This window comes from Acartia tonsa, chromosome 10 (genome assembly GCF_053477335.1).
Source record: "Acartia tonsa isolate MP-2025a chromosome 10, ASM5347733v1, whole genome shotgun sequence".
NCBI lineage: Eukaryota > Metazoa > Arthropoda > Copepoda > Calanoida > Acartiidae > Acartia > Acartia tonsa.
In genome coordinates, this window is record NC_137269.1 from 49,467,919 (window position 1) to 49,489,637 (window position 21,719).

Below are 21,719 nucleotides of genomic sequence, written 5' to 3' on the forward strand. Positions count from 1 at the left end.
TTTTTAAAAAATTTTCAAATTATACAAATGGCTTTTAATTTGAAGCTTAGTCGCGGCTGGCATTCTTTAAAACAAGTAATTGGCATGTGACTTATTATTTTAGATGACCTATCTTGAGGAATTTTTATTTTCATATTCGCAGAAATCTGTCTATAATACGATGTATTATTTTAGAAGACCTGTTTGCCATAATACCTTTCTACTTCTATATCCTTCTCAAAGGTTTTGGGGACTTTTCATTTTCATATCCGCGGAAAGCTGTCTATAATATGATGAATTATTTTAGTTGACCTGTTTGCCATTATACCTTTCTATCTATCCATCCATCTCTGGAGTACTTTTTTTTCATATCCGCGGAAAGCTGTCCATAATACGATGTATTATTTTAGTTGACCTGTTTGCCATTATACCTTTCTACCTGTCAATTCTACTCAAAGGCCTTGAGGACTTTGATGAACTTGGTAAAACTGGAAAAATTGTTAGGTAATATTTTTTGTTATTCATAAAAACATGCTGAAATTTAGACTGAACAGTAGCGTAGTAGTAAAACCAGGGAGGAAGGGGACATTGGGCTGTTTATTACACTAGTACCCAAAGTTTTATAATAACGTTTTCTTATTCTTTGGCTTAACAACTTTTAGGAATTTGATTGGATGGTTGATAATTTTAGTGTTTTAATGTTTCAACCACTAATTAGGATACTCTCCTTAAACAGTATCCTATATTCGAGCAGTTTTAAAACAAATTTACTTACATTTTTGTTTAGATTTTATACATTTTATATACATCTTACTCAGTTTTGACACTCTACGAATGTTAATAATGTTCGTTTATCCTATCACTTTGTTTTTATGGATGTTGTAATCATTATTTTTTAAAGAATTGTACAAGATAAAAATGTACTTATATCAAAAAAATTTAGTTTCAGCTGCGTGTTTTTCAGTTATATATTTGTTAGACTTAGAAACAGTTAGGAAAAATTAGTAAAATTGTTAGGTAAACATCCAAGTTTATAAAAAAAAAACAAGAACGATCATTATGAATAGTAGCGAAGATTAATTTGGAATAGTTATTTACCGCAACGTATTATGGATAACTCTCCACGAGTATTAAAATGAAAAATTAAATAATTAAAACCAGTTTTGTTAGTTCCGATGGGCCGAAGTCCTGGGCTAACAAAACTGGTATTAGTTTTATATTTATATATTATTATTCGAAGAAAATTTTCTGTAATACGATGCTATACATTATTTTTCATTAAGGCTGAGAACCGATTTTAATCCAGCGGATATTAATCGGTTTCAAAGCCATGCTGGAAAAAATTGCTGAAATTACTACATAAACGCCTGTCTAAATTTCCGATTTAGTAAATGGATATAGAATATACACATGGATATTATGCCAGGGGAAATATTGTCGTTAATTTAGGTTGCTAACATGGACATCACTCATTAATCAATTCGTTCATCCAGTAGGTGGGGTTGGTTAATGTAATTTTAGCCAGCCGGAAGTATCATTTTATTAGAGTACATGAAAATCTGGTGCAACATCCAAGTAATAATACATCGATTTGTGGGTTTTCTAATTGAACAAAAAGACTGACAAACATTTCAACTTATAGAGTAGTTACGTTACTAGAAATAAAGTTAATTTTGTTCTTTCATTACCTTTTTATTATGTAAGGTTTCTATTTTTCTCAATTGATAGAAAAAAAGAGGGATAGTTTATCTAGAGAAAATCAGAAGCAAGGAACAATAACTCTTATAGAATGTCAGAACTTAATAAGCTTAATTTGTAAGTCTAAACAAAATTGTACATTAATTTGTTGCAAAATAGCGTAAATATAGGATACATAACAATAATTTCTATAATAAATTTGCTTTTTTTAGGTTGGTAAGAATAATGAGAATTTTAAGAGTTTACAAGGCATCCTTTTTATAAAATAATTATATAACAATTACAATAGCAATTTTCTAGCAGACGAAAAGGGTCTCCACCACTTAAGCTAGGTCTTTGTCTTGATTATACATCTATACTTATACATTTATTAAGGCGAAACCAATAGTTTGGGTATAAAATGTCAAAAACAAAGGGCATTAAACCAACATTTATTTTAGGTTTATATAAGGATTTTAGGGTGGTAACATCCCTCCCCCCCCCATCAATCCAATCATTGGGGTAACATGTTTATGGGAGAGGTAATTGATATAAGGAATAACTGTATTTACATCATTTTTTGACTTCCAAAATGTCAGACCTTAAGAAACTATGTCTAGGAAAAAGTACATAAACAACTTGTAGTGTTAAAAACAGATTTTAAAAAGGATATTTTATAGACGGACAAAACAATGCATAGATTAGATGTTCATATGTCTTAGAAATCTTCACTAAAAATTTAAGCTGTCTATCTTTAATAGGAACCGAGAAAATCACGTTTCTCCCACTTTGTGATTGACGGACGGACATTGTGAACTATAGAGTAGATTCGCAACTAAAAACAGTTTTTGAAAAAGGATATTTAAACAATTAGTTGGTTCGCCATTTTGCTGGCCTACAATCCCTCATCTACACCTTGAAACAGGCATACAAAGAACTTGGACTCTTAATTCATCTCGGTAAAAATTTTTTTAAGCGAAACTTTTCTATAATTAATTCTTGTATGTCCGTCTGTATTTAACAGTTAGATCTTTTTGTTAATTTAGGCATGTCAGAATTGTCGTATTGATTTCAAACTTTGGATGCAATTCCAATAAGTAAAAATATTAAAATAAAAATCTTAAAATTTATTCCAGTTTAGTAAGCCTGAACACATGGCCAGTAGGGGCTAACAAAACTGGTTTTAATATTATATTTTTCATTTCAATATCCGCGGAATCTGCCTATAATACAATGCGATATAAATAAGTATTCCTTTTTTAGTTTTGGTGACAATCTTGATGTTTGCTAGCCTAGTGTATTTCTCAGAGAAAAGTTTTCAAGAATTTTCATCTTCAGAATATGTCAATGTAAGTTCTCATTTAATGCAGGGATCTAAAGGGATAAGACAATGACCGATGAATTTATATGTATCCTCTATAATAGAACACAGAATTACCCATTCTGTGGATTAAAATTAGTGGTTAAAACGTTTGAACACTCAACTTAATGAATCCACCAATCAAAATTCACTGAAGTCCCCAAAGTAGTTGATCCAACAAATAAGAAAACGTTTTTGTAAAACTTTGGAAAGTAGTGTAATAAACAGCCCAATATCCCCTCTCTTTAATGGATGTACAAAATACGTGGATATTATGACAGGTGGAAAATTGTCCTCAATTTAGGTTGCTAACATGGAACTCGTTTATTGGTCAGTTTGTTATCCAGTAGGGAGGAAGGTATCGGTTATTGGGCCCCTGCAAGTTTGCAAAACCCTCAAGATATAAATCTCCAAAAATATAATTCAGGAGCGGCACACACTTTTGACATTGCTGTGTAAGCAGCTTTTCAGAATTATTAAATAAAACACTAAAATTGTTGATGCTATTGTCGTGAAAAAATATTAAGATTACTTTTAAACAATAATTAACATCTTTAAATATTTTAAACTTAAATATCAAAAATATGATTTAAATATTTAAAGTTTTTTTTTGGAAAGAATCAAATATTTTTTACATTTATTAGCTACTCCTAGTTGTTAAATACAAAACTAAAATTCTCTCAGTAAATGCATGTGCATAGCACCTGTAAGTAGAGAAAATTTGGTGAAAGTTTTGCCTGTGTGTGTGTATGTATGTAAGTGTGTGTGTGAATGTATGTGTGAGTGTGTATGTATGTATTTATGTATTTGAGTGTGTGTGAGTTTAATGGTTCGTATAAGATTGTGTATTGGTGTGGGTGTGTTGGTTTGAGGGTGCGTGTATGTAACTGTGTGTGTGTGTGTGTGTGAGAGAGCGTTTCTTTTTCGTACTAGTGTGTGGTGCTTGAGTCATATATTTTCTATCTTTAAATAAAAGGGGTAAGGTGTAAGTGTACGTTTTGTTTGGGCATGTTTGTCTGTTTGGTATCGCTTTTGTACAGAGTTTTAGCAGATGTAGCATTTACATCATTAATCATTGATTGTCTTGTCCTTTGATATTCAAGTTTTACTTATCATTTTTTTGCCATTAGGGATAGAGAACCAACTAACTATAGAATATGCAAAAAAATACTTTTTATCATCAAGGCATGGACTTTCTTTGAATGTTTTTGGTGGGGATTGATGACCCTGTCCTCTGTAGGACACGAGAAAACTTTGGGTACCAGCGTAATTTACTGTCAAATGCCCCCTCCTCCCTAAGTTTCGTATGCTTAGAGAATAGGTGACCTCTTTAAAAGTATAAAATAGGGTTAGGGAACCAACTAATTATAGAATATACAAAAAACTAACATATTTTTTTATCATCAAGGCATGGACTTTCTTTGAATGTTTTTGGTGGGGAGTGATGACCCTGTCTTCTGTAGGACACGAGAAAAATCCAGGCACTCTTCCAGGTAACTGTTCATAAATTAACGAAAAGAGCCAACTGTGACGTACGGACGTAGAGGCCCCAATAATAGAAAAGCTTCGCTTTAAAAGAAACATGGAAAAGTAGAAGGTTATAATGAGCCAAATACTTTAATATTACCTAGGTTAGCCTACGAATATCCTTAGAATTACTTAGGAAACTCCTATTTTAACCTAATAAATGTAACAAAACCTAGCATTGTTAAATAAATTAGATTTTCATTTATATAGAACTTGAATTTTAAATTGTTTTCCAGTATTGGCTTCGAAACCGATTAATATCCGCTGGATTAGAACCGGTTCCCAGCCATACTAAAAATCATTTTTAGGATCGAACTACATACATTTTTCGATCGGTCTCGCTGGTCTAATAAAACTAGTTTAATCTTATAATTGTACATTTTTATATCCGCGGAAAGCTGTCTATAATAAGAAGCGATAAATAACTAATATATTTTTTTAGGTCGAATTCTTGGAGGATTTTGTGCTCTCTCTGGAGTTTTCATTCTTACCTTACCAATTCCTATAGGTAAATTTATACATTTTATTCCGAGAGGGAAGGGACAATGGGCTGTTTATTACACTAGTCCCCAAGGTTTTATGATAAAGTTTTCTTATTTGTTGATTAATGAAGTTGAGTGTTCAAATATTTCAACAACTAATGTTAATCTACTTAACGATTATTTATGTGAATAATCATGGGGAATGTACATAATTTATAGGCCACTATCTTATCCTTTAGGTTCCCTGGATTACTTATCCAATGACGATAATGGGTTGATAACCCCCCTCCCCCGTATCCCAATCATAATAAACAATATTTGTCCTTTTTTGGTACAATAAATCTATTAAAAAAGAAATGCTTATTTTGAATCTTTAAAAGCCCTACAAACTCTTGTTAGGGGGGGGGGGGATTATATTTACTAGCCGCTGGTATTAAGCAAAACACCGAAAAGATCGGTTAGATAATATTTTCATATGCATTATTTTTCCTTTAAAAGAAAATTTTTAAATTTTAAATTATTTTATAAATTCGGTTCATTGATGATAAAATGTAAAGGAAATTGAAGTTCAAATGCTGTTAAATTGAGTATGGTAATGCCTATAAAGATAAAACATAAACATTTTTTTATAACTTAAAAAAATGTACACCAACTATATGTAAATAGAGCTGAATAGGTATATTTTTTTCTTGCAAAATTTCTTGTATTTAAACTTAACTTTGAAATAGACAACAATAATGTAATATATACTTGCGGTGCCTTAACCCTAAGGGGCTACTTGATATAACTTAACCTAACTTGAACTAAAGTAATGAACAAACAAACGAAAAACGACACAATCCAATCTTTCCAGATTTTGTATAATTTTTTGAGGAACACGACTCCAGTGACGTCATATTTTTCTTTCCCGAAAAAGGGAAGGGGGAAGAAAATCTCTTCTCCCATCTCTTTTTTTCTTCCCCCCTTCCCTTTTTCGGGAAAGAAAAATATGACGTCACTGGAGTCGTGTTCCTCAAAAATTTTACAAAATCTGGAAAGATTGGATTGTGTCACGAAAAATTACAACCCCCCCTTTATTTTAAATTAACTTAAAAATGATTTTGAACCTTCCCAGGAGAAGCTGAATTGTAAAGTAGAACCTTACCAGTACTGCGGTTAGCAAGATCCTTATTGGTACAGACAGACAGACAGACAGATAGACACAGATCCTGTTCCTATATTATAAAGATAAATAATTTTATACACATCGAAAATGATAAATTTAAAACCTAAATGTATTCCTTTTATGTATTTATGAACAAAACACACTCTGAAATGTTTAAATATTCATGGAAAAGATCATTTTAAAAGCGAAGATTTTCTGTTATTAGGGTAGGTCTGTCCGTCCACAACGTTTATTCTTTTTTTAAATTTATACATATTTATTTTTAGATACGATTTAGACAGCGAGGCAATTCTATAATCAAATTAGAAAGTCCGTACGAGCATTTTAAACATGCTGATTTTTTACTTTTTTAACAAAAAATATTTGTATGTTATAATTATCCTATTCATCTGATTTTTGGAATACTGTTTTCTATTACAACAAGGTACACACTTATGAGCAAATCATCTCTATAATTCCAAAAATAAATTAAGTATGTCCTTAAACAGTATCCTGTATTTAAGTTTAAGTTTTCCAACAAATTTAGTTTTAATTTTATTTAGACTTATGCATTAATATTCTGCTTATTCAGTTCCGACACTTTACAAGTTAAAGTTCATTTGTCCCACCATTTCAGAGCTTTACTTTTATGGATGTTGTCATCCTTGTTGTGTAAAAAATAGCATGAATTATTATTTAATATTTCAATTTGTTAGAGTAAGGTTACATAAGCTAAAATTTTCCCATTGTATAAGACAAAGAAAATTCTTACAATAAAGTAATAGGATTTTTGTCTGTTTGTCTGTACCAAAGGATCTCGCTAACCGCTAAACCGATGCTGTTCTCCTTAACAGGGTAGCTTTTCATAGGTCCTGGTAATGTTTATAACTATTTTGAGGGAGGGTACCCCCAACATCCCAAGAGAAATCCTCCTTAGAAAAATCAGCTGGCTAATTCACCCCCATTCACCAATTTTACCCCATCCCCTCTCATCCTACTAGAAGAAATTGCCGACCAATAAATGAGGACTAAAATAGCAACCTACATTGTCGACACAATTTCCCCTGTCATGCATAATATCCACGTATATTATATCAATTAAAAGTTTAATGAAAATGAAAAAGAATAACGAATTGTTATACAGCATTAACAAAAAAAGAGATTTGTAAATAAAGTATCTAGATATATGTATTGTATAACAATGTTAGAACGGTGTCTGATGCTGGAGATCTTGGTAACTGTTGAACTGAATGGGCTTTATTTATATGATATTTTTTAACTCCTGCCCCCCAACACCCTTTATGGGTTTAGTTAGGTCGGAAAGAGAGGGGACAATGGCCTAGTCCCCAAAGTTTAATAATAACGTTTTCCTATTCGTTGGCTTAACAACTTTGGGGACTTTAATGAATTTTAATGTGTTGGTACATAAAGTTGAATTTCTAAACGTTATAACCACTAATTTATTAATTTTGTATATCATCATTGGGGATGTACATCAATTTATCGGCCATTGTCTTATCCCTTTAGATCCCTGGGTTTAGGTGACCAACTAAAGATTCAAGGGATTATGTTAACTTTTACCAAACTAATGTATTTTTGATGATTAATAGGTTTTTATTTCTTTTGCTATCTCTGCAAGAAAAAAACTTTAATCCGTTTTCATTAGAATTATACATTAGTTATTTTTCGCATCGTATTATAGACAGATTTTCGTGAAGAGAAGGCCCAATCTAACAAAACTGGTATTGATATTATTTATTTTCATATTCTTGGAAAGTTGTCTGTAATACGATGATTTACATGAATTTTCAGTATGTCTGAGAATTGGTTCTAATCCAGCGGATACTAATCAGTTTCGAAAATTAGTTCAGCAGTATGATCTAGAAAAACTACATCAAATGCCAAACATTCGAAAAATTGTGTCAACACATTCCTACCAGGAATCTAAAGGTATAAGACAGTGGCTGATAAATTGATGTACGTCCCCAATGATGATAAACAAAATTACCTCTTCTGTAGATTAAAACTATTGATTGAAATGTTTAGTTTTGAACAGTTTTGCCAGCTATTACAAGAACAGTATGATACATCAGGTATCTAAATGGATAAGACAATGGCTGATAAATTGATGTACTGTGGTAATACGACAACCAGACGGACAGGCAGTTTACAGAGTTGCTACGCTGTGACTTATCATAACAAACCCACTGCACTAATCTTATTATATCACCATCTATCTCATGACCGATGTTGACCCCGCTATCTAGCGGTCAAACTGGCCTGCCTAAATGTGGGGAGGGACTCAAACATGCAGCTATCACGTGCCCCTCACGCGATTATACAACCGGGAGGCGCTGCCTCCCCTTTTACCACCGCTGCCCCCACAGCCTGTCTACCGCCGGGAGCTAAGCCCTAGCGTCCCACACCCCCTTCAAACCTAACCATTGTTATAATCTGTTGTATATATATAGTAAACATTGCTTGTAAATATTATTCAGTTAAATATATAATTTCTGTATGACTAAATCCTGCTAGTTTGTTTTGGTAGAATAATTCAAGGCTAGGGCTCGTTGAACTCGAACTCGTTACCCTGTGGGCCGAGAACGCTCGGCTTACCATAACTTGGTGTCAGCATGTTTCAATCGAGCCTTACAGAAACTAGCCTATTCTACCTCTGATTGGACCCTTTGGCAAGTAAGGGGACAATCAGCCGCCAACTGAGAAGCCAACTGACCCGTGAGACGGCCTATTTAGGTCGAATTTCCATCATTTTGAACGCAATATGTGGGCCTCTGGCCTACGGCAAGCAGATTTAGCCTGCTAAAAGCGCCAGTTAAGACGCTTTTTCCGTACCGTGTAGGAGTAGCGCTAGGTGCGCAGCCACGGTAATCGGATAATTTAGCTCAGACGGCTACAGAACTGAGTCTAAATTGGCAAGTGTAGCTGGGACAAGCCCCAGGACACCCAGGCCAAACCTACGAGACAGACAGCTGGGTGCTGGTCTCCTTGAGAAGGCAATGTGTGGCTGCGAAGCTTCAGCACACAAGTAAGCCCTACCACTGCGACGGATAGCAGATTTTGAGCCACAGGCACGGCAGGACGGGACATTCCCTGCCGCTGCCTCCCAGGATTCGAACCCGAGGCGCTGTAGGACGGGCCATTCCCTGCCGCCATTTTCGGGATTCGAACCAGCGGCGCTGTAGGACGGGTCATTCCCTACCGCCGTCACCCCTCTGAACCCTGCAGGACGGACATTCCCTGCTGCCAGTGCTTCCAGAATCACACCTAGAGCTCCTAGTGATAACAACACATAAGTGTGTATAAATGTCAACCAAGTGATAAAAATAAATATAAAATTGTTGACCCAGTGATAATTAATAAGCTCTAGTGATTCGAAGCTACAGTCTAAGCCACCATGGTAAGCGATACCACCATAGCTGCGGTTCGGCCACCACCAAAGTTTCTGCCAACCCCAGCCGAACGGGAGGCCCCCTTGTCTCAAGGGCAGGACCTCCACAGGTAGAACGAGCTGGAGGGCACCGCGTCTACAGTGCCCTAGACGCGGTGGCCGCATACTACACCATCCGTGTGTCTGAGGACAGCCGGCCCTGCACCGCCTTCACCACCCCCAGGGGCTTGTACCAATGGAAAAGGATGCCCTTTGGCCTAGCTACGGCGCCATCTGTCTATTCCAGATTTATTGCAGGGGTCCTAAACCCATTAGGCACAGTCAACCTCCAGTCATACCTTGACGACCTCCTGACCTTCCACCAGGATACCTGGGCCCACCTGGCTAGGCTCTGGGAGGTCTTGGAAGCCCACCGCCGGGGAGGAATCCGCCTCAAGCCAGCCAAGACCAAGCTGTTCCGAGCCAAGGTGGATTATCTGGGCCACACCCTCAGCCGTGAGGGGATAGCCATGCAGGAGGATTATATTGACCGCATCCTGGACTGGCCAGCCCCCAGCACCCCCAAAGATTTGCTGGCGCTTCTGGGGTTCTTTGGATACTACCGCCTGTTCATCCCAGAGTATGCCGACCTCACCTACGAGATGAATCGGCAGAAGACGGCCAAGACCCTAGCCTGGACACCTGAGATGGAAGCCCAGCTGCTGCAGCTCAAGGACAAGTTCCGTCAAGCCCCCATCCAAGCGCCGCCCAGGTTTGACTTGCCAGCGGTATTCCAGCTCACCACAGATTTCAGCAGCCGCGCCATCTCTGCCATTTTGAGTCAATGCCAGGACGGCAAGGAGAGGCTGATTGCCGCTGTGGGGCGCAAGACAACCGACCCCAAGACTCGCTACCCGTCCTGGAAGGGAGAGATGGCCGCCATTATGTATGGAATCCAGAAATTCCACGGCATCTTGTCCTACCTCAGCTTCCAGATCAACACTGATTCCTCAGCCTTGCTGCAGATGAAGTCGCTGAACACATCCACAGGGATGGTGGCCCGCTGGCAAGAGGAGCTAGCGGCCCTAGATTTTACTGTCTGCCACCGTCCTGGCACCCAGAACACCAACGCTGACGCCCTCAGCCGCCGAGAAGACGCCAACATGCCAACGGCCAGCGCCGAAGAATTAGCAGAGCAGGCTGAGTATATCCATAACCTTTGCCAGCTAGGGGAGCCCGCAGCCAGCCGGCCCCCTGCCGCCCGACTGGACCCAACTAGAGTACTAGAAGCCCAGACACAAGACCCTCTCCTGCTCCGTGTCCGCCAGTGGGTGGCTGATGGCAGAGCCCCAACCAAGGCTGAGCTGCACGGCAAGGAACGAGACGAGCAGCAGTACGCCAGCCGCTTCCCAGCCCTGGGACTTGACGAGCATGGCTGCCTCACCACCACTGACCAGACCCTGACAGGGGAACGGACAAGATACCTGCTGCCTTCGGCCCTCCAGCAGGACGCGTTTTTTCTAGCCCATGGGACCCCCATGGCCGGGCACTTTGGGATGGACGCGACTATCGCCCGCGTTGCCATGCACTTCTGGTGGCCCAACCTGGCCCGTGACGTCCGCCTGATGGTTCAGACTTGTCCTGAATGTGTCCAGAAGGTTACCAAGGAAAGGTTGAAGCAAGGGATACATGTGCCCTCCCGCCAGGGGTATCCACAGCAAGTCCTGTTCATCGACCTGGTGGGGCCACTACCAGAGACTCCAGCCGGGAACCGCTATATCCTCACCTGTCAAGACGGGTTCAGCCGGTTTGTCAGCCTCTACGCCATCCCCAACAAGCGCACCCTCACCGTGGCTGAAGCCCTGCTGCACCGCCACCTGGCCACGTTCGGATGCCCCCTGAAGATCCACTCCGACAATGGAATGGAGTTCACCGGCCAGGTATTCCAGGAACTGGCCTCCAGGCTTGAGATTGGCCTGACACATCCACCACCCTACAACCCGCAGTCCAACCGAGTGGAAAGGTTTCACCGGACGCTCAATACAGGCATGCGTCTGTTCTTAGACAGAGACGACAACAACTGGGAGCCCCACTTGCCTGCCATTGCCTTCGCCTACAACACCAAGGCCTGCAGATCTACCGGCGTGACCCCGTTCCTGGCCTTCTTTGGGAGAGAGGCCAAGCTTCCGGTGGACATGGTGCTCCAGCTGCCAGAAACAGAATATGCCTCGGTTCCAGCCAACGTCCAAGCTCTCCTGCAACGTTACCATGCAGTGTATGATGCCATCCAGCAGAAGGAGGAGGGAGCCATCCGGAGGAGCGCGGCAGCCTACGAAGGCACGGCCAAGTATGAGGTTGGAGACTTGGTCTGGTACCTGGCCCCCCGCCTGGTGCCAGGGAAGGCAGCCAAGATCACCAAGAGATGGACTGGCCCCTGGAAGGTAGTGAGGAAAGCTACAGAAGTCCATTATGTCATCAAACCTGCCTCTCCAATAGCCAGGATCTCGGAAGTTACCGCGCATGTAGGCCGACTGCGCAAATACACTGGAGATGTGACTGCCCACCAGATTCCAGCCGACATTCAAGTCGACGTGGACGGCGACGAGGATGCCACCGAGCTGCCGAGCGGCCAGGATCGTGACCCAGTAGAAGAGGACCTGCAGGAGCAACCCAACGAACCACCGCCGCCGCCGCCAGCTCCAGAGCCACCCAGAGATGCCATCTGGAATCCTGATACAGACATGGAGCACCTGCCAGCCAGCAGCGAGCCTGTAGGAGGAGAAGCAGCTACTGCAATGGAAGAGGCCGCCCCAGAGGACGAAGCTGAAGCCATGTGCCCCCTGTTGATGACAGCCATCCCTATCCGGGTAGGAGCTAGGAGGCCAAGCAACCTGAATCAAGCAGGCGCCCCCATGGAATTTTATGCGCCCTCATCCATCGTCATTCCCCCCTTGGGAACCACCAGAGTTAGCCTAGGCCTCCGTGTCCAGCTACCCGCTGAGGCAGAGCTAGTCCTGCAGACGAGGCAAAATTTCCAGCGCCGGGGCTTAGCCGTTGCCAACCCCCGTCTAGAAGCCAACCAGGAGCTGACAATGCTGATATCCAACCACAGCCAGACCGAGCAACGAGTGTCCCGTGGAGCCTGTGTAGCCCGAGCTGTCCTCCATCGAGCTGTGCCCCAGGAAGAGCCTGTCCTGCGCAGACATAGGTTGTCGTATCCCCAGGTTCAAGGCCTGGTGGCTCGAGAGCCACGCAACCCTTGAAGAGGAGGTTGTGGTAATACGACAACCAGACGGACAGGCAGTTTACAGAGTTGCTACGCTGTGACTTATCATAACAAACCCACTGCACTAATCTTATTATATCACCATCTATCTCATGACCAATGTTGACCCCGCTATCTAGCGGTCAAACTGGCCTGCCTAAATGTGGGGAGGGACTCAAACATGCAGCTATCACGCGCCCCTCACGCGATTATACAACCAGGAGGCGCTGCCTCCCCTTTTACCACCGCTGCCCCCACAGCCTGTCTACTGCCGGGAGCTAAGCCCTAGCGTCCCACACCCCCTTCAAACCTAACCATTGTTATAATCTGTTGTATATATATAGTAAACATTGCTTGTAAATATTATTCAGTTAAATATATAATTTCTGTATGACTAAATCCTGCTAGTTTGTTTTGGTAGAATAATTCAAGGCTAGGGCTCGTTGAACTCGAACTCGTTACCCTGTGGGCCGAGAACGCTCGGCTTACCATAGTACGTATCCAATGATGATAGACAAAATTACTCCTTCTGTAGATTAAAACTATTGATTAAAATGTTTAGTTTTGAACAGTTTTGCCAGCTATTATAAAAACAGAATGATATATCATTGGTCTAAAGGGATAATACAAAGGATGATAAATTGATATACGTCCCAAATGATGATAAACAAAATTATTGATTAAAAATTTTTAAAACTCAACTTAATAAACCAAACAATCAAAATTCATTTAAAGTCCCTTTAAAGTTGTTAAGCTAACAAATAAAAAAAAAACATTGTTTAGTTGTGAACAGTTTTGCCAGCTATTACAAGAACCGGATGTGGAGGAACGAAGTTAAACTCAGGTATACAAAATAGTATTCGATAAGTGGCGTACACATGGTTTTGCACGTGGGGGAGGAGGGGGGTGGGGCGAATTTTTCAACCCCCCTTTAAACTAAAATCGAGGGGGGTGTAAGTCAATTACGTGTCCCTGAATTTAGGATGGGGGGTGACCCTTTTTTCACCTTGACACCACCCACCCACCTTTGCTGTATGATGGGGTTTAGGGGATTTTGACACCAAAAGGGGTATATCATCCCTCCTTTATTTTGCCAAGGGGGTATATATATATATATACCCCTCTACACCATTCTTCTGAACGCCTCTGAATGGAATGGGGTATTCCTGTCCAGTTTTTTGTTTAGGAATGAATATTTCTTACCCGAGGGATTAAATGATGGACCGATAGGTCATCATTTATTCACGAGGGTAAGAAATATTCATTCCTAAACAAAAAACTGGACAGGAATATCATTCTCATTTAAACAAAAAACTCATTTTTTTATGCTAAAATGTGGTTTAATTTTGGTTTTTAATTTTCATTTATTTCCCGGCTATGAAAAAAGGAGATTATTTTCTTTCTTTTAGTAATTAATAAAAATTATAAAATCTTCCAAAAAAAATTAAAAATCTTCTAAAATCATACCAGGGATATAAATGAGATACCAGGGAAATAAATGAATATTTACATCCACTATTTAAGGGGTTGTTTATATGGGAATGTTTTTTTTTCTGCCAAATACCAAATTAAAAATATTCAGTTGGGTTGGTCATAAATCCTTATCAGACCAGAATTTCAACTTTAGTTTTATTAGCATTACTAGGCTGATTTTGGCAGATTTTTATTTCTTTATTGAACCTAATGTATTATACCTTTTAGTAAGGTAAATGGGGGAATTATTGAAATGCTGTTTGTTTTTGTTTATATACTCCTGTCCAAGGATCTAATGGGATAAGATAATGGCTGATAAATTCCCCCAAAGATGATACACAAAATTACCCCTATGCGGTAATTTTGTTGAAACGTTTGTACACTCCACTTAATGAACCCACCAATAAAAATTTATTAAAGTAGCCAAAGTTGTTAAGCAAACAAATAAGAAAATGTTACTATAAAGTTTGAGGAGTAGTGTAATAAACAGCCTAATGTCTTCTCCCTCCCTAACAAATGAAGATAAATACTACTAAAATTACATATTAATTTGATCTAAATAAAATTACCTTGTATGATTAGCTTATGTGGTTTAGCGGTTTAGCCCTAGAAGCCTCTAGGGTAGCTTAGGGAGGGATGGGAAAAGTCGACACTCCTCCATTTTAAAATTTAAAAAAATATTTGAGGAGGGGTAATATTTTTTGGGAGGGTAAAGATACCCTCCCAAAAAAAAGTTAAAAACCTAACCTGGAGAAATAAGAAGCTTTCATGAAAAGGAGAACCATATCGGTTAAGCGGTCAACAAAATTCTTTGCTACAGACAGAAAAGCTTAGGCCCTAGCTTATAGGGAACGATGGAAGAGGCCTGAAAAATAGTCTAAAGCCACCCAAAGATATTTATAACGATTACTTGTAAAGTAAAAAACTTCGTACCAGTATTTTCCGAGATCTTAGGCTTCAGAAAAAAAACTTTATATTACAGGATAATCCTGAGCTTTACTTTTGTCATTTCTCACGTATTTTACATTTTAGATGAAATACTAAGTTAATGTATTCCAAGAAAACAAAAATATCCTGAAGAACAAGAGTAATTATGACTAAGAATAGTAGTAACATACAGAGAGAGAGAGGACAATGGCCTGTTGCACTAGTCCCCAAAGTTTTATAATAACGTTTTCTTATTCGTTGTTTCAACCAATAATTTTAATCTACAGAAGGGGTAATTTTGTGTATCATCCTTTGGGATGAACATCAATTTATCGGCTATTGTCTTATCCCCTCAGAAAACTGTTTTTTGGCAGCAACAAAAGAAAACAGTATTTAGATTAAACAAGAATGTCAAAGCTTTTCCTTATTTAGAAGTAACAGGATGTTTATGAGTCTGTCTATTTTTAAAAGCGAAGCTTTTCTATAATTAGCGTCGGTCCGTCCGTACGTCCGTCCGTCACGGATAGCTTTTTTCGTTAATTTAGACATGTTAGAATTGTCCTATCCATTTCAAATTTTGCATGGTAATTCCTTTAGTAGTTAGGTACGATTTAGAAAGCGTAGCAACTCTATAATCATTACCAAAATGTCCGTACGTCCATTTTAAACATGTTGATTTTTTTACTTTTTTACATAGCTTTTTTCGTTAATTTAGGCATGTTAGAATTGTCCTATCGATTTCAAATTTTGCATGGCGATTCCTTTAATAGTTAGGTACGAGTTAGAAAGCGTAGCAACTATATAATCATTACCAGAATGTCCGTACGCCCATTTTAAACTTGTTGATTTTTTTTTACATTTTTTACAACAAATTTGTATGTGACCTAAATAATTATCCGATTAGTCTGATTTTTGGTATACTGATTCCTGGGACAACAAAGTACAATGTTATAAGCGAAGCAACTGTATAATCAAGTCCTAAAAATGTAAGTATGTCCATAATCATTATCCTGTATCAAGCAGTTTTTCAACAAATTTACTTACAATTTTGCTTTGACTCTTATACATTCGCATTCTGATTATTGTCCGTTTGTCCTATCGTTACAGAGCTTCGCTTTTATAGATGTTGTCATCCTTGTTACTTAAAGAACTCGCTAACCGCTCGACCACTTCTCCTTTACAATGAGCTTCGTATAGGTCCTGGGAAGGTTTATAACTATTTTCGAGAAGGGAAACACCACCATCCCATAGTAAAAAAGACTTTATCACCCCATATTTTTATTTTTTACTTTAAAAGTAGCCGCTAGTAATATATATTTAGGAAAAGAGAAAGGTTACGAGAACAAGCTATTTATAAGAAACAAATATAGGGGTAGTGTTGACTCCCCCCCCCCACTCACCTAAAAAGCCCCTAGAGGCCTCTAGTAATATATATTTAGGAAAAGAGAAAGGTTACAAGAACAAGCTATTCTTAATAAAGAAATATAGGGGTAGTGTTGACTCCCCCCCCTAACACTCACCTAAAGTGCCCCCAGAGGCCTCTAGTATTATATATTTAGGAAAAGAGAAAGGTTACGAGAACAAGCTATTCACAAGAAACAAATATAGGGGTAGTGTTGACTCCCCCCCCCCCTTACACTCACCTAAATTGCCCCTAGAGGCCTCTAGTAATATATATTTAGGAAAAGAGAAAGGTTACGAGAACAAGCTATACATAAGAAACAAATGCAGAAATTATTCTTACTCAAGGTAAAATCTATTTTTGTTACAGGAATCATCAACCAACGTTTGAGATCTATAGGACAATTTAACAAACTTTTTTTTTAGGGGTAAGGGTAAAAGCAACAATTATGGCGAATGAAAGCTTACCCCCTTTAAAATGCTTTTAAGTGAGTTTCTATGGAAGGGGATCGGGATCTAACTTTTTTTATGAAACATTTTGGGGGTATTACCTTGTTGAACGTCTGTGACTGCAAACAATTTGGCCGTTTTCCTATTTTGTATCTATACGTATTTTGATTGAAAAAGGTTAGGTTAAGTAAAGGTTTACAAGGGATAGTACTCAGTATGGTTTATGAATTAGTTTTTTTCTCTTCAGTTAGTTAGGTTAATTTTTATATATACAGTTTTGTTTTTGTAAATCAAACCTAAACCTGAACAGCTACAAAAAATATATGTATATTACATATAAATAAAATAAAGAAATAACATATTAGATTATGAAACATAAGCCTGACATCAGCAAAACTCAAGTATTTTCACATATCAAATATAACATTTTATATAATAGCCTTTCCAACTTTTATCTTATTTTAGGATTTAAAGTTGTATAATTTTACCTCATTTAATTAAGAAATACACTTTTTCCACGAATAATAAAGTATAGATGTTTAATCGAGACAACTACCGTGACCAAGTGTTGGGGACCCTTTTCATCCACACCACCCTGTGACTGAGTTGCCCTCTATTCTTTAACTTTTAATAGCCGGATTAAATTCTATGGATTTTCATTTTCGTGCATTCAAAAAACTGACTGCCTTGTCATTCCCCTTGACTTTCTGAGGGGGTGTATTAGGGGGCTGTAGGTTCTAAAAATGTAAGTATGTACTTAAACAGTATAATGTATTTAAGCAGTTTTGCAACAAATTTACTTACAATTTTGTTTAGACATAAGCATTAATACTTTGATTATTAAGTTCGGACACCCTTCAAGTGTTAATGTTTGTTGAACTTCTATTTCAGAGCTTTGCTTTTATTTAAAATATTTACTTAGCAGACACGTATGTATAATTCAATCACTATCAAATCAAATTGGTTTAAATAATTAATATTCTCCTTACAATTTGAGACAAATTCAATGTAGCAATATCAGATCTCTAATGGACTGAATTATTTATAAGATTTTAATTTAGAATAGATACATAATTTATTTAAAGAGAGTAACTGTAAAGAAACAAAAACAAAAAACATTTGAATATGATTTAAATCATTATAATAAAGTAACAGTATCTCTGTCTGTTTGTCTGTCTGTGTGTACTAAAGGATAATTAAAGGAACCTATATGGTTTTCCTGTACAGTGTAGCTTCTCAACAGCTGATTTTAACATTAAATTGAAAGAAAACATTTCCATGCCCCTAGAGGCCTCTAGGGGGCGTAGCAGCTAATAATAGATATACCAAAGTAAAACTTGATGGGGCTTTCACTTAATTTTGAAAAGTTGACAATTTATCTTCAAATTAAATATATGTCCTGTTTTAAATTTAATCTTTGATAAACAAGATACATAACCTCTGTTGAAATTTGTTTTAGGCCATGGCAGCCCCAGGAGTAGGTAAGAAATTTCTTATCTATACTCAACTCCATCACAGGTAGAGTAGCAACATCAGGGATCTACAGGGATAAGACAATGGTAGATGAATTGGTGTACATCCCTAATGATGATGATACAAAAAATTACTTCTTCTGTAGATTACAATTAGTGATTGACATGTTTAACCAAAAATAAAAGTCCTCAAAGTTGATAAGCGAATAAATAACAAAATGTTACTATAAATCTTTGGGGACTAGTGTAATAAACAGCCTATTGTCCCCTCCCTAGGAATAGGATAATGGATGATAAAACAATATTTCCCCCAAATTTCAATAAACAAAAATTTCTTCTTTTGGTAGAAAATTTAGGATAATAGTATTTTGTGATTTACAGTCCATTATCCAATAATTGTAATCTACAGAATTGGGGTAATTGTATGTATCATCATCGGGAATGTACATCAATTAATCCGCCATTGTCTCGACCCTTGTATTATTGTCAGCAAAATTTAAAAGCAAGTAAGGTTGCATGTAAAGTCTGTAAAATTTTTAAGCAAATTTATTTTTTTAATGCATCTTATTCGATATTCCCTGGAACCTTTAAGTATAACCATTTGGAGACCCACAGCTTGTGATATGTAATGCAGAAACTAAATCTTACACTGACTGCAATTTCTTAAAAAGCAAAACCTGGTTCTGTGCAGTTTTTTTGGCTAAATAGCATTAAATAGGCATGATAATTTTTCTCGTATTCATTTGAAACCAATTGATATCTGATGGATTAGAATCCATACAAAAAAGTTATGCCTAGCATCGTATTATATGTAGTTTTTTATGAATATAAAAATGTACAATAATAAGATTAAAACCAATTTTTTTATTCCGTGGAAAAATGTTTATATTATGATGCAAGAAATAATTATTCTAATTTCTATTACAAATGAAATTTATTATGTTTTCTGTACTCTAACTTTCTAAAATCTGTGGGTTTCTTTATGACCATGAGCGTATGCCATGCTTAAAACCTTTAATTTAGAGTACATATTAGTAGCTTACAATTTATGTAAATATTACTTCATTCATATATGGTCTATAATTTTTGTTGTAATACCATTTTTATTGTGATGCATTTATGGGTCAACTGCAGTTCATGGAAAAAAATTACTGATAACAAATATTTTAAAAAATCTATGAACATTATATAAACCAAATGATGGAACATATAGATTATGCTTGCACAAAATTTTAACTGACAAAAGAAGGCCTATATATAATCTGGAATGGCCATTAATCATTAATACACAATTATCTCGCAGTGTATATATTTGCGCAAAAAAAGACTTATTTTAAGCGTTTTTTCTGCAGTAAAGCTTTCCCTGTGCATCATAGGATCTTTGCTATTCCAGATTATTTGTAGGCCTTCTTAGCCTTTACCAGAAACATTTGTTACCAGAAATATTTTACCTCGAACTGCAGTTGACCTGAATTTAATTTAGGAATGACATATTTGAAATAGTTTGTTTTTATTTAGGAGTGACAGCTGCTCAATCCAATGGGGTTGATTTGGACAGCAAGTGTCCCACCCTCCTGACATCCCCCTACACTGGTATAGACCAGCTAGAATAATAATCCTATAGGGTTAATTGGGACAGCAAGTGTTGTCTCTACATAAAATAAACACATATGATTCAATCTCGATTTGATTTCACGAATTGTCATGTTTGATTTGGGCAGCAAGTGTCCCACCCTTCTCACATCTCCATATACTGGTATAGACCAGCTAGAATAATAATCCTATATGGTTGATTTGGACCCCAGGTGTCCTACCCCTCTTGACATCTCCATATACTGGTATAGACCAGCTAGAATAATAATCCAATGAGGTTGATTTAGACAGCAAGTGTCCCACCCCTCCTGACATCTCCATACACTGGTATAGACCAGCTAGAATAATCCTATAGGGTTGATTTGGACAGCAAGTGTCCCACCCTCCTGACATCCCCTTACACTGGTATAGACCAACTAGAATAAAAATCCTATAGGGTTGATTTGGACAGCAAGTGTCCCACCCTCCTGACATCCCCATACACTGGTATAGACCAGCTAGAATAATCCTATAGGGTTGATTTGTACAGCAAGTGTCCCACCCTCCTGACATCCCCATACACTGGTATAGACCAGCTAGAATAATAATCCTACAGGGTTGATTTGTACAGCAAGTGTCCCACCCTTCTGACAATCCCATACACTGGTATAGACCAGCTAGAATAATCCTATAGGGTTGATTTGTACAGCAAGTGTCCCACCCTCCTGACATCCCCATACACTGGTATAGACCAGCTAGAATAATCCTATAGGGTTGATTTGGACAGCAAGTGTCCCACCCTCCTGACATCCCCATACACTGGTATAGACCAGCTAGAATAATAAACCTAAAGGGTTGATTTGGACACCAAGTGTCCCACCCTCCTGACATCCCCATACACTGGTATAGACCAGCTAGAATAATCCTATAGGGTTGATTTGGACAGCAAGTGTCCCACTTCTCCTCACATCTCCATACACTGGTATAGACCAGCTAGAATAATCCTATAGGGTTGATTTGGACAGCAAGTGTCCCACCCTTCTCACATCTCCATACACTGGTATAGACCAGCTAGAATAATAATCCTATAGGGTTGATTTGGACAGCAAGTGTCCCACCCCTCCTGACATCTCCATACACTGGTATAGACCAGCTAGAATAAAAATCCTATAGGGTTGATTTGGACAGCAAGTGTCCCACCCTCCTGACATCCCCATACACTGGTATAGACCAGCTAGAATAATAATCCTATAGAGTTGATTTGGACAGCAAGTGTCCCACTTCTCCTCACAACCTCATACACTGGTATAGACCAGCTAGAATAATAATTTTATAGGGTTGATTTGGACAGCAAATGTCCCACCCTCCTGACATCTCCATACACTGGTATAGACCAGCTAGAATAATAATCCTACAGGGTTGATTTGGACAGCAAGTGTCCCACCCTCCTGACATCCCCATACACTGGTATAGACCAGCTAGAATAATAATCCTATAGAGTTGATTTGGACAGCAAGTGTCCCACTTCTCCTCACATCCTCATACACTGGTATAGACCAGCTAGAATAATAATTTTATAGGGTTGATTTGGACAGCAAGTGT

The 21,719-nt window shown here is 38.1% G+C and overlaps 1 long non-coding RNA gene across 1 annotated transcript; it reads left to right on the forward strand.

The window, feature by feature from the left end:
• Positions 1-4,989: 4,989 nt before the first annotated feature.
• LOC145329289 (uncharacterized) lies at positions 4,990-20,626 on the forward strand. Its single transcript, XR_013882852.1, has 5 exons — positions 4,990-5,051; positions 13,606-13,666; positions 16,905-16,971; positions 18,533-18,554; positions 20,064-20,626. It is a non-coding gene; the product is annotated as an uncharacterized LOC145329289 (long non-coding RNA).
• The last annotated feature ends 1,093 nt before the right edge of the window (positions 20,627-21,719 follow it).